Source organism: Podarcis pityusensis (genome assembly GCF_964106645.2).
Source record: "Podarcis pityusensis genome assembly, chromosome: 1".
NCBI lineage: Eukaryota > Metazoa > Chordata > Lepidosauria > Squamata > Lacertidae > Podarcis > Podarcis pityusensis.
In genome coordinates, this window is record NC_138028.1 from 29,269,134 (window position 1) to 29,281,252 (window position 12,119).

The 12,119-nt window shown below is 45.6% G+C and overlaps 1 protein-coding gene and 1 pseudogene across 25 annotated transcripts in view; one reads left to right on the forward strand and one right to left on the reverse strand.

The window, feature by feature from the left end:
- Nucleotides 1-12,119, reverse strand: part of NRXN3 (neurexin 3) — a 1,227,884-nt gene that overhangs the window by 1,196,335 nt on the left and 19,430 nt on the right. Inside the window, exon 1 of one of the 24 annotated variants that reach the window (XM_080973884.1) lies at nucleotides 8,251-8,269. The exons of the other annotated variants lie outside the window; for them this stretch is intronic. The gene's annotated coding sequence lies outside the window, so the exon portion shown is untranslated. Of the gene's footprint in view, nucleotides 1-8,250; nucleotides 8,270-12,119 lie in introns of those variants that run through there. 24 annotated transcript variants of the gene reach the window in all.
- LOC308474423 (elongation factor 2 pseudogene) lies at nucleotides 9,637-11,514 on the forward strand (annotated as a pseudogene). Its single transcript has one exon. The product of its transcript is annotated as an elongation factor 2 pseudogene (transcript).

Below are 12,119 nucleotides of genomic sequence, written 5' to 3' on the forward strand. Positions count from 1 at the left end.
GCAGGCATTTCTGGGGAGAAAGAAAAATAGAACTTCCAGGAAAACTAAACACTCTGAATATAGTTGTGCATCTTTCAACACCATTACGAGGGCGCTAATATAGGGTGCCAAGAGAGTCACACCAGAGACCATCACCGATGGAATTCTTGGGCATATGGAGTTATTGGCCTGATCCTCATAGAGTTAGAAGGGTCATCTAGTCCAACCCCCTGAATGCAGGAATCTCAGCTAAAGGATCTATGACAGATGGCCATCCAACCTCTGCTTATAAAGGTCCAAGGAAGGAGAGTCCACAACCTCCCGAGGGAGACCATGCCACTGTTGAACAGCTCTTACTGTCAGAAAGTTTTTCTCCTGATGTTTAGTTGAAATCTTTCTTGTAACTTGAAACCATTGGTTCAAGTCCTACCCTCTGGAGCAGGAGAAACCAAGCTTGCTCCTGACCCAGCTCAGAAACATGATGGAGAGCAAAGGTTTAAAGCCCCCTTATCTTCACTGTGTTGCAATACCATCTAGACCAGGCATGAACAAACTTGGCCCTACAGATGTTTTCAGACTACAATTCCCATCATCCCTGACCACTGGTCCTGTTAGCTAGGGATGGTGGGAGTTGTAGTCCCAAAACATCTGGAGGGCCATGTTTGACCATGCCTGATCTAGACCAAAGGCCCGTCTGGCCCAGCATCCTGTTTCCAACAAGACTGACTTGGGGAAGGCTATAAGCAGGACATGTGGACAATGGCTCTCTCCTGTTGTTGTTCCCCTACTGAGAGGCATGCCAACTGATCCTGGAGTAGATATATTGAAGGTCCTGGTTCAAAAGAGCAGGGAAAACCATCAGGAATAAAACTGTTAGAATGAGCAGATGGCCAAAGCAAAGTTTCAGGACAGGAGCTAGACATGGAAAGCTTGAGTGGCCTAAAATACCTGGGGGGGGGGGGGAATTCTAGAGAGTACCTGAAGTGGACAGGCATGATATAGGGCTTAACAGGGGATTTGTCCTGGGTAGCCTAGCGTCCAGGCATAGGGCCAAACTACATGCAGTGCTAAATCCATTACTAAAAAACACATCATAGATTTTAGAGTTGGTAGTAGGAATGGAGGCAATTTTCATTGTGACTGCCACACTCAGGAAAGGGAGTGCCTCTCCAGCCAAAATTCTGATGAAAAGCAGCAATGGGAGTCTCTCCCCCCCCCCCCCCCGCCCAAAGAAAATAGCAGTGCAGGGGACTATTTTTGTGAGAGTCATGGCTGAATCCTGGAGAGGGAAGGGCTGCTACTCCCCTTCCTGCATGCTGCCATGCTGATTAAAATTGTCCCCCACAACTATTATTATGACGCACCACTTTCTCATCTGGAAGTCCTCTGATCTCCATTGTGTGATGGTGCTCTGCGATTACTCAGTGATGAAGAAAATGCATTCTGCGTACACTCAGGTGGCACTTACATATAATATATATAATAGGAATATATGAGAGCATTAAAAACTGATGCTAAGGCATCAGTAAACCAGGGCCCAAATTAAGCTCTGTTGATTTCCAAGCATCTTGTTCCAGATGGTGGTAATGGGCAGCCAGCCATCATCCCACTTGCTTGTAGGTTACAGCAGCCTGAGAGCTATATATTTACATGGGCAACCTTCCAGAAGCCACATGTCATTGATGGGTGGGACTGAAGTCAAGTGGGCAGGGGCCAGAGATACAACTCTTAACCCTGTGCAGTGGGCTACAGTCTCAGCCACACATTTAAAAAAGAACAACAGGTTTCTATGCTCATCTCTCTCCATCCTGGCAAGTGAGAAGCATTTCTGCCATTCAAGGGCACACCCCAGCCAAGCAAATGTATTTGAGAATGTCATGGAGCAAGGCTGATGAGTAAGAACTTGGGAAGAGTCCCAGCCGCCATTCAGAGAGGCCTGGGTAGCTGCATTCAGCCCTCAAGGCAAGAGCTTCCTCATCTCTGAGTTACAAAGTAAATTCATAAATCAACTGTTGCACAAAGCAAACTTCTAGTGAAGGAAGAGGTGGACTGCGTGTTTAACTAAAGTCTAGTTCCAGTGCATTGTCATAACTCAATGGTGGGCAGACAGCAGACCAAGACCTGCTAGTCAATTTCCAATTGAGTGTTTACAATCAAAACATGTGACTCTATACTCCCAAAGTGGGGAACCTCTGATCTGTGGGCCCAATATGGCCTACCAGGCCATTTTTGGCACACTGCACCCACTTTCACCGCACTTGGCAACATATGGGATACCAGGCACAGAAAACAAAACCGAGACTTGGAATTTCAAGCAACCACTAAAATGAGGAAGAACTGGGAGTGGACTTTCAAGCACACTCCCAATTCTTCCTTTCAATCATCAGCTTGAATTCAAGCCAGTGGTGCAAGAGATCTTTGTTCTGCATCTGCAACTTGAGCCACACCCACAAAGGAAAAGTGTTACTGTGGGTCATCTGATGTCACTGTGACAATAAGTGACAGGTGGGCCACCCTTCCCAGCTGTCAAAATAGCCCACAAGGGGTGTGGGAACTCAGGATCCTGTTTGCTTACTGGATATTGTTCCTCACCTCTGCTGAGTCTGACTACTGGTCCATTTAGCTTAGTCTCCTCTGAAGCGACTTGGAGTGTCTTTCCAGAGGTCTTTCCCAGTCCTACCTGAAGATTCCAGGAATAGAATCTGAAACAGTTTGCATGCAAAGGATGTGCTCCACCACTGAGGATTTTGGCAAAACAGACTGAACTACGTAGAATTAATAAGGTACTTCTTACATTCTTAAGGAAGAGTACATACTCAGAAACACTCAATAGAAAATTGTGTATGCCTTCGCTGTTAAAGGGATCCTAAATACGAGCTCTCACTTTGCCATTTTAAACAACTGTATGTCTTCAAGGAGACCAGTAAAAGTAGGTAGACCACACAAAACTGAAGTCAGCTCACCTCTGTCAACTGCAAGCACCACTGCAAGTCAAAAACAGCACACAACTGAGGGGAGCACTCACTCCACTATTTTATTTAAGGATTTCTCAAGTTGGTTGGAAATCTAGGGCAGCCAAGAGGACTCTTGCACTTCAGCTCTGAGCTGCAAATCCCTCTGCTTTTTGTTGAATACCTGGTTGCTCCTTCCCCCAGTACTGCTAATACACATCAATCCTAATTCACAACAGCCCCCTGCTGTTCCAATTCATTCACCTCCCCTGAGCAGAGATTGCCATTCAAGGCAAACTGTGAAATGCCTTGTGATGGGGACAAAAAGGCTCTCTAGGGACAAGCTAAGGTCAGCAAACTTACTTTGTTTGGAACCTCTGATCCACTTCATCCTGGGTCTCCTGAGGTGACAAGAGCATGCACTAACCAAATGAGCCTTTAACAGATTTGTCCAAAGGAGTGAATAAAGAAATTTACTTTGACAGCTATAATGGAACAAGTTCTGTAAACAAAACACAGCAGGAGAAAGTGGGGGGGGGGAGGAGGGAGGAAAGAGACCTCAGCATTTTTTCCATTATTATTTTTTTGAGAAGTGCTCTGTCTGCTTTAAGGACAAGTATTCTGATAACAGTACTTAGCAAAGTGTTCAAAAGACTTCCTTTACATTATCGCAGTAATCCTTACAATGGCTGTTTAAGGCAGAAGTGTATTATCTCCATAAGGCGCTGGGGCCAAGCAAAGGGAACTTGTCCAAATGGCCACTCAGAGTTTATGTCCAAGGCAAGATTTGAGTTGGGAACTTCCCCATTTCTGCAGCAGTCTTCACATGTTGCTCAACAAGGAGGGCACTAGCACATCGAAGGAAGAATGGAGCTGAACTGTTGGGTCCCACTCAAAATGTCACTTGACTGAGTTACCCCCTCCCCCCCATATATCTGAAAAGTAACAAGTAACTGAGATACATGAGTAGAATGTGGGCTCTGTTCCTCTGCTTATGTGTGACAGGACACAACGAGGGGTCAAATCTTACAAACTACAGTACACAGTCTTTCCAGGACCAAAGCACAGAACAAACACCACATAGAAGGCACTTTAAATTCATCCCTGGAGCAGCTCTGTTCCTGTGTGGCAACTTAATTCGTGTGTGGTTGTTGCTTACCATTTAAGCTGAAGAAGACTCTCCCCACTAACACCAACTTTTTGGAAAAGGAATAACTCCTACTGACATTCTTCTGTGAGCAAAATGCTTCAGAATCCTTTGCCTAGCTTATCTTCTGTTCCTATATGTTATCCATAATATTTTCTCCACCACCACGAGAGGTGAAGCTGGTGGTAATGTGTGAGAAGGGGTCTTCACAGCAGCATTGAGAGCATGGAATGCCCTGCCCAGGGAGATCCTGCACTGGGTACTTTTAAATTCCACTTGAACATCTTTTTTTTATTTCAGTTGGCCTATGTTGGATGGAAAACCTCTGGCCCCTAACGGGTTGTTGGATTACAACTCTCAGAAGCCCTACCTGGCTTAGCCAATGGTCAGGGATGCAAGGAGCTGACCTACAACAAAAATCTGAACAGGCACAGGATCCCCATCCCTGTTTATGTGATTTTTCTCTCTTCTCTTTGGATTGCTTTGCTGCTGTGCTGGTTATAATTTCCCATTCTTATTGCTGACCACTGTTTTTAATCGCTTGGTTGCAAACTGCTCTGAGCTGGAAAAGCAGCACAAAAGTATTGCAAATTTTAAATATATCTCATTTATTTATTTACAACAAATATCCCACCATTCCACCAATGCTCAAAGTAACTAACTGGGATTGTAATGCAGCAAAATAAAGCACAATGGAATAATAAAAAGTAGTCTTTAAAGATGGGAAACTGATGAAGAAGAGATGACATCTGCCCAAAATGTTGTATGTTCCCGGTGAGTCTAATACAGGCTTCCTCAGCCTCAGCCCTCCAGATATTCCGAGACTACAATTCCCATCATACCTGAGCACTGGGTCCTGCTAGCTAGGGATCATGGGAGTTGTAGGCCAAGAACATCTGGAGGACTGAGGTTGAAGCTGGGCAACTCAGGCTTCTGGGATTACCTTTTTTACCACCTTCTTTTTTTAAAAAAAGAAGTAAAACCTTGGGTTCCACCATACTATGGCTGTAAACCGCTTTGATATTTTAAAATAAAATTGTAGTGTATACAAATATTTTGTAATAAATAAATCAAAATAAATACCAACTATGCTCAGGAGCAACAACCGAAGCCCATTTCACAACCAGCCTTAAGAATGCATGCAAACCCCACACACCACTAAATATATGTTTGTTCCATCATGAAAGACATTTCAGCATTACAAAGTACTGAACACACTGGGCTGCATTAAACTTATAGAGCCATTGGAATTAATGAACAGCACTATGTTAGCTTGAACCTGTTTTATATTACATACATATGCTGTTTCTGCATTTATCAGCCACACATTCCAAGCAAAGGAGGTTGCTCTTAAATGTTAATGTGGGTGGGGGGGACATATTTAGCTTTTGCCTCTATGTTGCAGCAACACAGTAAACACCATGCAGCCTGCTTACTTTTGCTTCCTGTTATCTGTGCCTTTGTTCCCCACAGTGCAATATTCTTCCATTTCTTGTAAGAGACAAAGCACAGAGGACAAAGTCATTGGCTCTTGACTGTCACTGAAGCACCACTCAAGCATTCTTAGCTATTAATTCTTCCCCTCAGCCTACTGCTTCAGTGTACCTATTTTACAGGAGGAGAAAGAAAGGCAAAGTGAACAAAGGCATGAGCAGTCAATGAGGAAACAGCAGATCCCAAGTGTTTCCATTTGGAAGCTCCACACATTCAATCATACAATTGCATTAGCTTTAGTCTTTCAACGATCAGTAAAAGTGACTAATGCCTTTGTTTAAACACTAATTCAGGGCCTGACCTTTGAGTCAAACTGTTCTGGAAGAAAGATATCATGGAGGCAAATGAGATTTTACTGGCCTAACAAAGGTAGACTATTTGCGGTTTTCTGAAACAACAAGTACACAATTCTGTGTTTCAAGAGACGCTAGAACAAAGTCGTGGCAGAGATGGTAGAGAATTTCCCTTGGTCTGCATCTTTAAGTGAACCAATCAAATTTGCACCTTTCAATTAATACAAAGATTGCAATGTCATTATTCCTCATATTCCAACTCTCCAAATTTTGCAACACAGCTCTCAGCTCAAAATGTGTGTGTGTGCGTTTAAGATAAAATATATTTAGAAATGTGTACACTGAGATTAAAATGCTAATTTAAACAAGTGGGGGGGGTTAAAAAATACAGATTAATGCAGAAACCAGATGGAACAGATTTATGAATAAACGTATGTGAAAGGGATATTGACTGGAAAGCTACAGCCAAATCCAAGGAACTGTGGGTTCTTTTAAAAAAAAACAGCATGCAAGAACAAGCCCAAATCTGAAACCCAGGTTGCCCAGCCCCAGGCGCGTAGGAGGGCGGAGCCAGCCGGCCGCCTCAGCATCTCGCTGGCTCAGTCGCCCCCAAACCCGCAGTGTAGAGCCACCCACAGTAGAAGAGCCCACTGCGGCGCTCCGACCGACGGGCAGGCTCTTCCCCAGACTCAGGCCCTGGACTCTCGGCCTGGCGCCCCTGAGAGCCCGATGCCCAGGTGCCCCACACCCCTAGTGCCTATGGGTAAGATGGCCCTGTTTGTTTTTTGCAGTCTTCAGAGTAGTAGAGTACTGGACCATTTAAACAAGATTTTAGCTGCAGTTCATTCATTTTCAGCTTTGTATTGCTGTTATTTAAAAAGTACGCCTAGATATTCCCTTGTGGTGCCTATAACCTAAGTTTAAGGTCCCATTAAGCTCTTAAGTTTTCACATAACAGTTTCTATTTATTTTTAATTAATTAATTAATTTATATACCGCCCTATACCTGGAGGTCTCATGGGGTTCACAGAAAAAAGTTTCTAACACTGCCACAAGTAACTGTTGTAAATTTAAAACCAGTAGATGCTTTCAGTCTCTTCCTCATAGTGCACAAAATAAGGAGAGGAAATTTGCACAAACTCAAAGCTCAGCACATCTCATTTACATAACAAATCACAATTTCCCCTTTACTTCTGAATCAGTCTATGGTCACTTTCGATGAGCCTCACAGAATGTTATGTACACTAACTCAGGAACCATACATGATTATGAACATATGTTCTCAATACTGCACCGAGACTAATCTTTGCACCCACTTTTAAAAATGCATCTTTAATCACCTAGATACGTAGAAACACACACGCTCTCAAAACTGGAAACCTACTTACACAAAATGCAAATTGTCATTAGCTAATCTAGTTCAAAAGGGTGGCACAGAGCCTAAGGCTTGCCGATCAGAAGGTCGGCGGTTTGAATCCCTGTGACGGGGTGAGCTCCCATTGCTCTGTCCCAGCTCCTGCCAACCTAGAAGTTCAAAAGCACGTCAAAGTGCAAGCAGATAAATAGGTACCGCTCTGGCGGGAAGGTAAACGGCGTTTCTGTGCTGCTCTGGTTTGCCAGAAGCAGCTTAGTCATGCTGGCCACATGTCCCGGAAGCTGTCTGCAGACAAATGCCGGCTCCCTTGGCCAGTAAAGCGAGATGAGTGCCGCAACCCCAGAGTTGTCCGCAACTGGACCTAATGGTCAGGGGTCCCTTTACCTTTAATCAAGTTCAATTTGCCACCAACAATTTTATTCTGGAATTCAACAGAAGGGAGATCAGGTTGAATTTTTGGTGGGTTTTTTGTTTAAAAAAAAAGCCCAACAAAAGCAGCAACAAACCTCTATTTCAGTTGCATTATTTTTCTATCACATTATCTCACACACAACACTCAAAACAACTAAAATTGAAAAAGTAGAGGAAAATTGTCTTCCTTTTAGTTTGTTTACTCAGTATGTTTGACAGTACTTTGTATACAGCCAGATGCACAATTTCCTTGGTAAAGCACATCAGTCAGGATTCCCATTTTTTTTTGCAAGAAGGGAAATATTTAATACTTAGGAAAGTATAATTGCAAAAGAAAAACTGTCAAGGAAGGTAGGAATCAAGGGTGGGAACTTACATCTTTGTGATTGACTAGAAAAAACAGAATAGCATCCTTAACAAAATGTGTGCTGAGAATTATATTTATCCACAAAAGAAAAAGACCCTACTACAGGCATGGTCTTAGTTTATATTACTCATGAAAATCACCATCATTTACCATGCATAGGGATGAGTCAAGTTACAGAGAACTATAAGGAAAGAATTAAACAAAGGTCTGAACAATTTATTTAATACCAGTACCGGTTCCTAGTCTTGAGCCAGCTGATCGTCTCATCCTAATCCAAAGCCTCAAAACGAAAATACAATAACTTTCCACAGCAACCCAAGGGCTTTCTTTCAGCAGTACCAAAATCCAGCTCAACAAGTGGAAAACCTGATGCATTCTTAGAAGCCCACCACTCTGTGCACTGTACCACAACCTATAAAAGCCAGAGGATGCACGGAGCTTCATGCGGGCAGCAACAGCTCTCCAAGGAAGCCCGAAAATAGCAGAGAAAGATGCTTCACATGTTAAGGGAGAAATTGATGGGAAGCACAAGAAGCAGATTCCAAAAAGTGATGTAACAGGATGGATAGAATCCAGCACACGATGAGATGTCTCTTTGCAGACTGGTCAGTTGCCTCCACGTCACCCTTTGTGAAAATCTCCCTCCTCTACGCGCAGCGGCGATAACTCAGCCCTTTGAAAAAGGTGTGGGAGTGATGCAGGGTTTGGATGGAAAGAGATGGCAGGGAAAGATGAAGGGGGGGGGGCTCATATGGGCAGTCTACGGCTGGAAGCTTTGAAAGCCCAAGGTTTCTGCAAATGCCTCTGCTAAAAGCAGAGGCAGGCTCCTGGATCGATTATGCATGCACGCCACTGAAAACACCAGCCGCTTAAGTGCCAGAGCCCTGCTGGATAATTTATAGGCCAGCGTTAGTATTCACAGAGTGGTGGGCAGAGTTCAGAGGAACAAGGTAGAGAATAGAAGTTTAAGACAACTTTCACATATCACTTATCAGCCATTCACTGCAAATTTCTGGGCTTGTTTCACAGACGTAAGCAAGGGGCAAAAGCCCAATCAGGGTCTGGGTGGGTACCAGCAGCCGTTCCAGAATAAATGAAGGGCATTGATCTGCATCTTTGAAATATGATTAGATAAAAGCTGCCTTAATTTTGAAATCAGGTCACCTAGTATTACCTTTGATGAGCAGCAGCTATCGGGGTATGGGACATTCAACAGTTGCCTTTATTCCCTGTAGCACTTTTCACATGTTCATTTGAATAGGTAGACAAGGGGGAACAGGATTCCACTTGTTTATGATCACTGGTTGCGAGCCTAGTTCATGTGCAGCAGTAGGTGAGGAAGAGCCCTCCACCAAATCTGTACATAGCGTGGGACCAGAGGCCACAAGCAGGTAAAATGCTACTCCCTTCTGTTCAGAGTAATCTGTGGAAAGTGCTTGTGCATTGTCTCCACACACTGTAAGCTACTGTGCACTAATGTTTTAGGTACAACTCAGAGTAGTAAAAACCCTACTGCAGGCCTATATTCACAGTCCCACCAAGAATCTGCTGTTATTGACACCTGTGTGGAGCCTGAACACAGCGGTCAACGTTCAACCATCCAACATAAACAACACATTGCTGAGCACAGCTGACCGTGCCAAGAAAGTAGAAGACATGATGAAGAAGCTGTGGGGAGACAGGTACTTTGACCCAGCCACTGGCAAATTCAGCAAGTCGGCCACCAGCCCAGATGGGAAGAAGCTGCCAAGGACTTTCTGCCAGCTGATCCTGGACCCGATTTTCAAGGTGTTCGATGCGATCATGAACTTCAAGAAGGAGGAAACCGCCAAACTGATAGAGAAGCTAGACATAAAGCTGGACAGCGAGGATAAAGACAATGAGGGGAAACCCTTGCTGAAGGCTGTGATGAGACGCTGGCTGCCGGCTGGGGATGCACTGCTGCAGATGATCACCATCCACCTGCCCTCTCCTGTCACCGCTCAGAAGTACCGCTGCGAGTTGCTGTATGAAGGGCCCCCTGACGACGAAGCTGCCATGGGAATTAAGAACTGCGACCCCAAGGGCCCCCTGATGATGTACATCTCCAAAATGGTGCCGACCACTGACAAGGGCCGCTTCTATGCCTTTGGGCGCGTCTTCTCGGGCATTGTGTCCACCGGCCTGAAGTGCAGAATTATGGGACCAAACTACACCCCAGGCAAGAAGGAAGATCTCTACCTGAAGCCAATCCAGAGAACCATTCTCATGATGGGCCGCTACGTGGAGCCCATCGAGGACGTGCCTTGCGGCAACATCGTGGGGCTGGTTGGCGTCGACCAGTTCCTGGTCAAGACGGGCACCATCACCACCTTTGAGCACGCCCACAACCTGCGTGTCATGAAGTTCAGCGTCAGCCCCGTGGTGCGCGTCGCTGTGGAAGCCAAGAACCCAGCCGACCTGCCCAAGCTGGTGGAGGGGCTGAAGAGGCTGGCCAAGTCTGACCCCATGGTGCAGTGTATCATTGAGGAGTCTGGGGAGCACATCATAGCTGGTGCTGGGGAACTGCATCTGGAGATCTGCCTGAAGGATCTTGAGGAGGACCATGCCTGCATTCCAATTAAGAAATCCGACCCAGTGGTCTCTTACCGCGAGACGGTCAGCGAGGAGTCGAGTGTTCTGTGCCTTTCCAAGTCTCCCAACAAGCACAACCGCCTGTACATGAAAGCCCGCCCCTTCCCCGACGGCCTGGCCGAGGACATCGACAAAGGCGACGTCTCGGCCCGCCAGGAGCTGAAGACACGGGCCCGTTACCTGGCCGAGAAGTACGAGTGGGACGTGGCCGAGGCCCGCAAGATCTGGTGCTTCGGCCCGGACGGCACTGGCCCCAACATCCTGACGGACATCACCAAGGGTGTGCAGTACCTCAACGAAATCAAGGACAGCGTTGTGGCAGGCTTCCAGTGGGCCACGAAGGAGGGTGCCCTTTGCGAGGAAAACATGCGCGCCGTCCGCTTTGACGTGCACGACGTGACCCTGCATGCGGACGCCATCCACCGCGGAGGTGGCCAAATCATTCCCACGGCCAGAAGGTGCCTCTATGCCTGCGTGTTGACGGCTCAGCCCCGCCTCATGGAGCCTATCTACCTTGTGGAGATCCAGTGCCCAGAACAGGTTGTGGGTGGCATCTATGGTGTGCTGAACAGGAAGCGGGGGCACGTCTTTGAGGAGTCCCAGGTGGCTGGCACCCCCATGTTTGTGGTCAAGGCCTATCTCCCTGTCAACGAGTCCTTTGGCTTCACTGCTGACTTGAGATCCAACACAGGTGGCCAGGCTTTCCCCCAGTGTGTGTTTGACCACTGGCAGATCCTGCCTGGAGACCCGTTCGACAACACCAGCCGCCCCTGCCAGGTGGTCGCTGAGACCCGCAAGCGCAAAGGGCTGAAGGAGGGCATTCCCGCGCTAGATAACTTCCTGGACAAATTGTAAAAACCAATCAACCAAGCAGAATTAAAAATGCAACACCAGATAGAACAACACATTCTAGTGACACTTTTCAGACTGAAATGCCTTGTTGAAATACCTTGCAACTTGCATAAGCAACTTAATGCAATTCCTCCTGTCCTGATCTGTGATTATTAAGAGTGCTGCTTTAAAAGCATTGTTATCCTACCACCACCCAAAAAATCACCAGGTGTTCTCACATATTTCCTCCTTATTTATAATTGACATTTTATCAGAGTTTTCCAAAGCAGAGTTACAGAATTCTTTATGAAAAGAAAGCTCCTGTTATTGAGGAAAATGTTGCTAACTTCTGCACAAGTCTAAAACCTCGCTTAAACTTCAAGCTATGCTGTATTTGCAACTGTGTTCATTCCAGGAGGTGATAAAAATGGAACAACTGGTCCTACCAGAGGCTGTCTGTGGTTTTGCATCTGTTACAATTAGTATTTTTCCTGATAATACCAAAGTCCCAAAGCCTTTTTAACCATACTGCAACACCCAGTGTGCCAACATAAACATTCTTGCTGCTGCCAATAAGTACCAAATAAATTTTTGCAAATTTTTTTTTTTTTTGGGGGGGGGGGTTTAACCAGTAACTGAGTTCTCCTTAACAAGATTG